Below are 9,456 nucleotides of genomic sequence, written 5' to 3'. Positions count from 1 at the left end.
AAAAAAAAAAAAGAAGAAGAAAAGAAAAGAAAAAGGGAAAGCTTTTCATCTACTATCATGAACAAGTCAAGAATGTTCACTCTCACTATTTCTACTCAACATAGTATTGGAAGTCAGCCAGAACAGTTAGGCAAGAGAAAGAAATGAGGCTTCCAAATGGGAAAGAAAGAAGGTAAATTGTCCATGTTTGCAGATGCTATGATCTCATATAGAAAACAGAGTCCACCAGAAAACTTTTAGGACTAATGAATAAAGTTGCAGGATACAAAAATCAACATACAAAAATCAGTAGTGTTTTGTGAAACAATGACCTATCTATACAAGAAATCAGTAAGACAATCCCATTTACAACAGCTACAAAAAGTTAATGAATGAACCTAGGAATGAATTTAACCAAGAAGATGAAAGACTGGTACACCAAAAACTAAGACATTGATAAAAGAAACTGAAGATGCAATTAAATGGAAAACCATCTTGTGTTTGTGGATTGGAAGAGTATTGTTAAAATGTTCACACTATCCAAAGCAATCTACAGGTTCAATGCAATGCCTTCCAAAATTCCAATTATATTTTCCACAGAGATAGAAGAACAATCCTAAAACTTGTATGTAACCACAAAAGACCCCAAATACTCAAAGCAGTCTTGAACAAAAAGAAAGCTTGAGGCTTCATACTACCTCCATTAGTACATTCTCACACTGCTATAAAGAACTACCTGAGACTGGGCAATTTATGAAAAAAAGGTGTAATTGACTCACAGTTCCACAAGCTTAACAAGAAGCTTGAAGCTCGACTGGGAAGCCTCAGGAAACTTACCATCATGATGGAAGGCAAAGGGGGAAGCAAGCAGCTTCTTCACATGGTGACCAGACAGCATGCTAGCAAAGGGGGAAGTGCCACACATTTGTAAACCGTTAGTTAGATCTCATGAGAACTCACTATCAGGAGAGCAGCAAGGGAGAAATCCACCCCCATGATCCAGTCACCTCCCACCAGGCCCCTCCTCCAATTCGACATGACATTTGGGTGGGGACACAAATCCAAACCATATCACTACCTGAATTCAAACTACACTACAAAGGTATAGTAACCAAACAGCATATTAGTATCAAAACAGACACATAGACCAACAAAACAGAATAGAGTTCCCAGAAATAAATCCATGCATTTACAGTCAACTGATTTTTGACAAAGGTGCCAAGAATACATAATGGGCAAAGGACAATCTCTTCAATAAATGCTGGACATTCACATATAAAATAATGAAATACAGAAAAATAAACCAAAGACTTAAATGTAAGACCTGAAACTGTAAAACTACTAGAAGAAAGCAGGGATCCGTGACATTGATCTGGTCAATGAATTTTTTTTATCTGACTTCGAAAGCACAGGCAACAAAATCAACAACAGACAAATGAGATTACATCCAACTAAAAAGCTCCTGCACAGTAAAGGAAACAACAGAGTGAAAAGATAGCCTTTGGAATGGGGAGAATTATTTGCAAATCGTAGTCTGATAAGGGATATCTAAAATACAGGGAACTCAGACAACTCAATAGCAAGAAAACAAATAATCCAAGTAAAGAGCAAAGGACCTAAATAGACACTTCTCAAAAAGACATACATGTGCATAACAGATATATGAAAAAATGCTCAGTGTCAAGATTATCAGGGAAATGCAGATTAAAACTACAATGAGGTATCATCTCACACCTTGTTAGAATGGCTGTTAGCAAAACGATGAATAAAAGTGTTTGTGGGCCAGGTGCAGTGGCTCATGCCTATAATCCCAGTAGTTTGGGAGGCCGAGGCAGGTGGATCACCTGAGGTCAGAAGTTTGAGACCAGCCTAACATCGTGAAACCCCGTTTCTACTAACAATATAAAAAATTAGCCGGCCGTGATGCCCTGCACCTCCTGTAATCCCAGCTCTCAGGAAGCTGAGGCAGGAGAATCGCTTGGAGCTGGGGGGCGGAGGTTGCAGTGAGCCAAGATCACGGCATTGCTCTCCAGCTAGGACAACAAGAGCAAAAGTTGGTGTCAAAAAAAAAAAAAGTGTGTGTGATAATGTGGAGAAAAGAACTCTCACAAAGTTGATGAGAATGTAAATTAGTACAGCCATTATGGAAAATAGCATGGAAGCTCTTCAATAACTTAAATAGAACTACCATGTTATCCAGCAATTCCACTACTGGGTATGTATCCAGAGGAAATGAAATTAGTGTGTCAAAGAGACATCTGCACTCCCATGCTCATTGCAGCATTATTCACAATAGCCAAGGTATGAAATCAACCTAAGTATCTATCAGTGGATGAATGGATAAAGACGACGTGGTCTACATACACATTGGAATACTACTGAGCTTTAAAGAAGGAAACTCTAGCCAGGCGCAGTGGCTCATGCCAATAACCCCAGCACTTTGGAAGGCTGAGTCACGTAGATTGCTGAAGTCCAGGAGTTCGAGACCAGCATGGCCAACATGACGAAACCCTTTCTCCAAAAAAAAAGAAAAAAAAAAAAAAATTAGCCAGGCACAGTGGCACATGCATGTAGTCCTAGCTACTTGGGAGACTGAGGCAGCAAGATCTTTTGAATTTGGATACAAAGTTGCAGCAAGCCAAGACTGCACCATTACACTCCAGCCTGAGTGATAAAGCAAGACCCTGTCTCAAAAAATAAAGAAGGAAGCTTATTTGCAACATAGATGAACCCTGGAGGACTTTATGCTAAGTGAAATAAGCCTGGCATGGAAAGACAAATACTACATGATCTCACTTATATGTAGAATCTTAAAAAGTTGAACTCATAGAAGCAGAGAACAGAATAGTGATTACCAGGGGTTAGGAGTGTGGGAGGGGATAAGAGATGTTAGTGAAAAGATATACAATTTCAGTTCAATAGGAGGAATAAATTTAAGAGATCTATTAAAAGATGGGGTCTGACTACATTGCCTAGGCTGGTCTCAAACTCCTGGGCTCAAACAATTCTCCCACCTCAGCCTCCCAAGTAGCTGGGACTACAGGTTGTATCACTGTGCCTGACTGTAATGTATTCTTGAAAAATCACTGAGAGTAGACTTTAAATATTCACAGCAGAAAAATACATGTAATACATATGTAAATTAGTCTGATTTAGTCATTCTACAATGTATACATTTGTAAACATCATGTTGTATACACTAAACATACTTTTTTTTTTTTTTAAAGACAGTCTTGCTCTGTCACCCTGGCCGGAGTACAGTGGTGCAATCTCGGCTCACTGCAACCTCCGCCTCCTGGGTTCAAGCGATTCCTCTGCCTCAGCCTCTCAAGTAGCCGGGACTACAGGCACGCACCACCACGTCCGGCTAATTTTTGTGTTTTTAGTAGAGACGGGGTTTCACCATGTTGTGCAGTCTGGTCTCTAACTCCTGACCTCGTGATCCACCCACCTCCGCCTCCCTGAGTGCTGGGATTGCAGGCGTGAGCCACCGCACCCAGCCCAAGACCACATCTCAAAAAAAAAAAAAAAAAAAAAAAGATATGGGGAATTCTGCTTGTAACCTGTGGTAAGTTCCAGAGGGCACAGAGGAAGATCTCTGGAAGTTGGGGAAAAGCAAAAGATGGAATCACAAAGGGATATAAGTGGAGGAAGTTTAGAGTGGCATCAGGTGGGGGGTGACCCAGAAATCCTGAGCCTCTTGTAACTGAGCAAATAAGGACAAAAGCTTTAATGAGATCAGACCCGATAGTCTCAGAAAATGGTGGAGAAGCTGGAGTCTTGGGAGGAGGGAAAGGTAGGCATCTTGCCAAGAACACCCAGAGTTCTGGGCCCTTCTTCACTCCTGCTAATAGAAATGTGGAAGCCTGGGGAGGTGGGTCTGACTTGGAGCACTTGAGGCTCCTTCTTGATCCTTGCCACGAGGTCATACGTGGAATATTTGAATACCGTATGGTTCCTTGCATATGGTAGACACTATAGAGCTTGTAAGAGTGAAAATAGACTAATTGTGTTGACCTGGAAAAATGTTTGATAGAGTTTTAAAACAAGTTGCCAAAAATGTGTCTACACACACACAAGACAGTTGGCTTTCTGTATCCATGGATTCTGCATCTGAGGATTCAGCCAACCTTGGGTTGAATATTCAGGGAACAAAGAAAAAAATTGTTGGTTGCATCTGTATTGAACATGCACAGACCTTTTGTCATTATTCCCTAAATAATATAATGACTATATAATATTTACATTGTATTAGGTATTATAAGGACTAGGGATGATTTAAGGACAAGAGGATGTGCTTAGGTCACAAATACTGTGCCATTTTCTATCAGGGACACTTTAGCTTCTGGATTTTGGTATCTGCAGGAGGTCCTGGAACCAATTCCTTGTGGATTATCAAGGGACACATACACGTGTATACGCATACACAGAGGGGGAGAAATGAGAGGGAGGAAGGAAGATATGACAACATACAATTGGCAAATCTAGACGAAGAGTGTATGGATGTTCATTATGTAGTCTCCTCTGTAGAAAATTCTAATTTTCTGATTTTGAAAATGTGGAAGAATGTTACAAGATATTATGTATGACTTTTTTATAGAATATGTATTTATATACATAAGGAAGTATGTTATAAACTTAGACAAAAACCGGAAGTATAACTGCCTGACATGTTCTCCTTGCCCACAGCCCAGATACAGCCCATTTATCAAGACAGGGCAATTGTAATAGAGAAAGAGTTTAATTCATGCAGCACTGGCTGACCAAGACCGGAGTTTTATTACTCAAATTGGTCTCCCTGAAAATTTGGAGACTCAGGTTTTTTTCAGGATAATTTGGCAGGTAAGGGGTCAGGGACTGGGGAGTGCTGACTGGTTGGATCTAGAGATGAAATAAGGGGTCAGTGGGCGAGGTGGCTCAAGCCTGTAATCCCAGCACTTTGGGAGGCCAAGGCGGGTTGATCACCTGAGGTCAGAAGCTCTAGACCAGCCTCACCAACATGGTGAAACCCTGTCTCCACTAAAAACACAAAAATTAGCCAAGGCTTGGTGGCTTGCACCTGTAATCCCAGCTACTCTGGAGGCTGAGGCAGGAGAATCGCTTGAACCCAGGAGGCGGAGGTTGCAGTGAGCCAGGATCATGCCACTGAACTCCAGGCTGGGCAATACGAGTGAAACTCCATCTCAAAAAAATAAAGAAGAGGTCAAAGTGGGCTCTTGCCATCTTCTGTTCCTGGGTGGGATCACAGAACTGGTTGAATGACACGACCAGATTACCATTCTGGGTGGCACTAGCTGGTGCATCAGAATGCAGGGTCTAAAAGATACCGTGAGCACCAATCTTAGATTTTACAATAGTGATGTTATGGGGAGATTTGTGATCTTGTGGCCTCTGGCTACAAGACTCCTAAAACCATAATTTCTAATCTCATGGCTAATTTGTTAATTTTACAAAGGCTGTCTGGTCCCCAGGCAAGCAGGGGTTTGTTTTGCAAAAGGAGTGTTGTCTTTGTTCCAAAGTTAAACTATAAATTGCAGGTTGGGCGAGGTGGCTCATACCTATAATCCCAGCACTTTGGGAGGCCGAGGCAGGCGGATCATGAGGTCAGGAGATTGAGACCATCCTGGCTAACACAGTGAAACCCCATCTCTACTAAAAATACAAAAAAATTAGCCGGGCGTGGTGGCAGGTGCCTGTAGTCCCAGCTACCTGGGAGGCTGAGGCAGGAGAATGGTGTGAACCCAGGAGGTGGAGCTTGCAGTGAGCCAAGATGCCACCACTTCACTCCAGCGTGGGCAACAGCGAGACTCTGTCTCAAAAATAAATAAATAAAAATAAATAAATTCCTTCCAAAGCTAGTTCAGCCCATGTGCAGGAATGACCAAGGGCAGCTTGGAGGTTAGGAGCAAGCTGGAGTTGGTTAGGTTAGATCTGTTTCATTGTCATGATTTTCTCCCTCATAATTTTTGCAAGGTGACTTCAGAAGGACTTGGAGCAGCGTTTACTTCTGGGATAAGGACCTTTAGGTTTTAAATAGAGTAGAGCTATAATGGTGACTTCTACATTGACATATTTTCTTTTTTTTTTTTGAGACGGAGTCTTGCTCCGTCGCCCGGGCTGGAGTGCAGTGGCCGGATCTTAGCTCACTGCAAGCTCCGCCTTCTGGGTTCACGCCATTCTCCTGCCTCAGCCTCCCGAGTAACTGGGACTACAGGTGCCCGCCACCTCGCCCCGCTAGCTTTTTTTTTTTTTTTGTATTTTTTAGTAGAGACGGGGTTTCACCGTGTTAGCCAGTATGGTCTCAAACTCTTGACCTCGTGATCCGCCCGTCTCGGCCTCACAAAGTGCTGGAATTACAGGCTTGAGCCACCGCGCCTGGCCTACATTGACATATTTTCTAGTCAATATTTAGAAGATAAAAAATCAGTACAAAATACTGTACTCTATTCGCTCAGTTTTCAGATAAAGACTCCACACGTACATGGAAAGTAAGTGACGAAGAAGGGGTCTCCTGTGCGGGAGAACAATTATTCCAAGAGATAGCTCATGACAGATAACCTGCTGGCATGTTCCCAAATACCTCATTCCCATGTCGCCCAGCAGCATGTCATTCCTGCACAACCCAAGACTTCCCCTCCTCTGCTGTGCTGCCCGTTGTACCCTTAGCAACTCATCTTCGTGCTTTCCCTCTAATAAATCTGCCTTTTTTCTCCCCCATGACTGTCTTAGTAAATTCCTTTACCGCCTGCCACACCAGCCGTAGCCAGTTGTACCCGCGACATTTTGGTGGCCCGTATGGGAAGTGCTCAGGGACTGCTTCGGGAGTCCTCCCTTCCTGTGTCCCTTTCTTCTCCAATTCCAGCCTCTCAGTGGACAGCGCCCAAGCCTGGAGACAGCTGAAGGTCCCTAGCCAGGTCTACTCCCTAATGGATCAGAAGGTCCCGGTGGAGAGATGCCTTGAATTCAGTAAAAGTTTACAGTTTTGCTTTTCTTTTCAGTCTTCCGGGGGACAAATTCTAGTATCCCTCTGACAATTCATGCCACTGGCTAGTGCCACTCCTTTGTGTAGCCTGGAGGCCAAGGGGTAAACAGGTTTGGCTACCTTGCTGGGAAGGGAGGAAGGCCTCTCCTATCCTTTCTAGCCAAAAGTTCACAATCCCTACATGTAGTGCCATTGGCAGCGGAAGCTCAACCAGGGCAAACCTACACACATTTTGGGGAACTCAGAGCCCCCCTTTCTCACACTAAATTCTCCCGGGAAGACAGCAGCCACGCTGCTCCGGACCTCTTAAGCCAGGTGATCCCAAACAGCACCAGGGCTAATTCAACAGTTTCACCTTCAAATGATGCTGCAGATGGAGTATCGGTCTCCCCAGTGATGCCAGTTACCTTTACAAGTCTCCCCTAGATGCAGCTGGACGTCAGTTTCACCTTGATAGGCTCCCCTTCTCCAACAAGTCACTTTCTCCACCAAGAGCCAACATCCTAGGCCTCACAACCCGGGACAGTGACCCACAGGGTCTCCTGACAGACCAACAGGCATAGGTAGGGTCAATTCTACGCCTCAGTCCAGCAGGAAGTAGCTACAAATGAAACTGCCACCCCAGTGCCAAAGCTTTGGCATTGTTCAGTTAGTGGGGGAACGTGGAGTCCTGGTAAGCTATGCCAGCAACAACAGGGAAGGGGTCCCAGGTGAGGGAGAGCAAGTATTCCAAGAGAAGCCTAATCAGACAACCTGTAGACACAACATCACATTCGTTCCACACGCGGCCTCCTCCAGCATGACCCTGTAAGACTTCCCTCAAGCCCCTGCCTCTTTGCAAGCAGCCCCTTCTCTGCTGCCCATTGTACCCTTGCAACATGTCTTCCTACTTTTGAGAAAGGGTCTGGCTCTGTCACCCAGACTGGAGTGCAGTGATACCATCTCGCCTCACTGCAACCTCTGCCTCACAGGTTCAAGTGATACCCACCGTCGCTTCCCAAGTAACTGGGACTGTAGGCACGAGGCACCACTCCTGGCTCATTTTTAAATTTTTGGTAGAGGAGGATTTTGCCATGTTGCCCAGGCTAGTCTCGAACTCCTGAGCTCAAGCAATCTGCCTGCCTCCACCTTCTGAAGTGCTGGGATTACAGGTATGAGCCACCATGCCCAGGCCATATTCTCCCTCTAATAAATCTGCCTTTCCCCACGACTGTCTTGGTGAATACCTTTATTGCTTGTGATACTAGCCCCAGCCAGTCACACCCAAGACAATATGTATATTTGTATATATTTACATTTCTAGATATGTCTCCAGTTATTAAACATTTAATAATGACACGGTGGCTGACACCTGTAATCCCAGCACTTTGGGAGGCCAAGGCAGGTGGATTGCTGGAACCCGGGAGCTCGAGACCAGCCTGGGCAACATAGTGAGACCACCATCTTTACATAAAATACGAATTAGCCAGATGTGGTGGCACATGCCTGTAGTCACAGCTACTCAAGAGGCTGAGGTGGGAGAATCACTTGAGCCCAGGAGGCAGAGATTGCGCCACTGCACTCCAGCCTGGATAACAGAGTGAGAATCCCATCTCAAAAACAAAACATAAAACATTTAAGAAAACTTTGTGCTGTGCAGTCTGATGTATTTTTCACCTACATTCTCCTGCTTTAAACGGGTAATTTGTACATAAAAACCCCTCGTAGGATGAATTCTCCTAAGTGGAGAATATAATTGCCATTAATTCCAGTGGAAAAATTTGTATGCATACCTTAGTCCTTAAATATACATTTATCCTAAAACACCATAAACCCATTAAAATGGACACAGATAATTGACCTCCACTAACACAGCACAACATAAGCAAGGTCTCTTAATTACCCTATAAAATGGCTGTCCACATACATTAAGCTGTTCATGCATTGCTATAAATACCTGAGGCTGAGTAATTTATAAAGGAAAGAGTTTTTTGTGTTTGTTTTTGTTTTTTAAGATGGAGTCTCACTCTGTCACCCAGGCTGGAGTGCAGTGGCATGATTTTGGCTCACTGCAACCTCGACCTCCCAGTTTCAAGTGATTCTCCTGCCTCAACTTCCTGAGTAGCTGAGATTACAAGCACCCACCACCATGCCCAGCTAATTTTTGTATTTTTAGTAGATACGGGGTTTCACCATGTTGGCCAGGCTGGTCTCGAATTCCTGACCTCAGGTATTCCGCCTGCCTCGGCCTCCCAAAGTTCTGGGGTTATAGATGAGAGCCACCACACCCGGCCAAGAAACAAGATTTAATTGGCTCATGGTTCTGCAGACTGACCTCTGCTCAGCTTCTGGGGAGGCCTCGGGAAACTGACAATTACGGCGGAAGGTGAGGGGGGAGCAGGCACATCGTGTGACAAAATTAGGAGCAGGGTGAGGGGGTGCCACACTTTCAAACAACCAGCTCTCACAAGAACTATCTTGAGGACAGCATCATCTGCATTTTAAAAGTAGGTGGA

General features: G+C 44.2%; 1 long non-coding RNA gene across 1 annotated transcript in view; it reads left to right on the top strand.

Annotated features, from left to right (window-relative positions):
- The window catches only part of LOC108527425 (uncharacterized), a 14,148-nt gene extending 7,474 nt beyond the window's left edge, over positions 1 to 6,674 (top strand). Inside the window, exons 2-3 of the long non-coding RNA XR_001884807.1 lie at positions 4,669 to 4,821; positions 6,435 to 6,674. This is a non-coding gene — a long non-coding RNA (uncharacterized LOC108527425). The remainder of the gene's footprint in view (positions 1 to 4,668; positions 4,822 to 6,434) is intronic.
- The last annotated feature ends 2,782 nt before the right edge of the window (positions 6,675 to 9,456 follow it).

This window comes from Rhinopithecus bieti, unplaced genomic scaffold (genome assembly GCF_001698545.2).
Source record: "Rhinopithecus bieti isolate Rb0 unplaced genomic scaffold, ASM169854v2 scaffold_2574, whole genome shotgun sequence".
Lineage (NCBI taxonomy): Eukaryota > Metazoa > Chordata > Mammalia > Primates > Cercopithecidae > Rhinopithecus > Rhinopithecus bieti.
The sequence above is the reverse complement of the archived record's forward strand: the minus strand, read 5'-3'. Positions and strand labels throughout refer to the sequence as shown.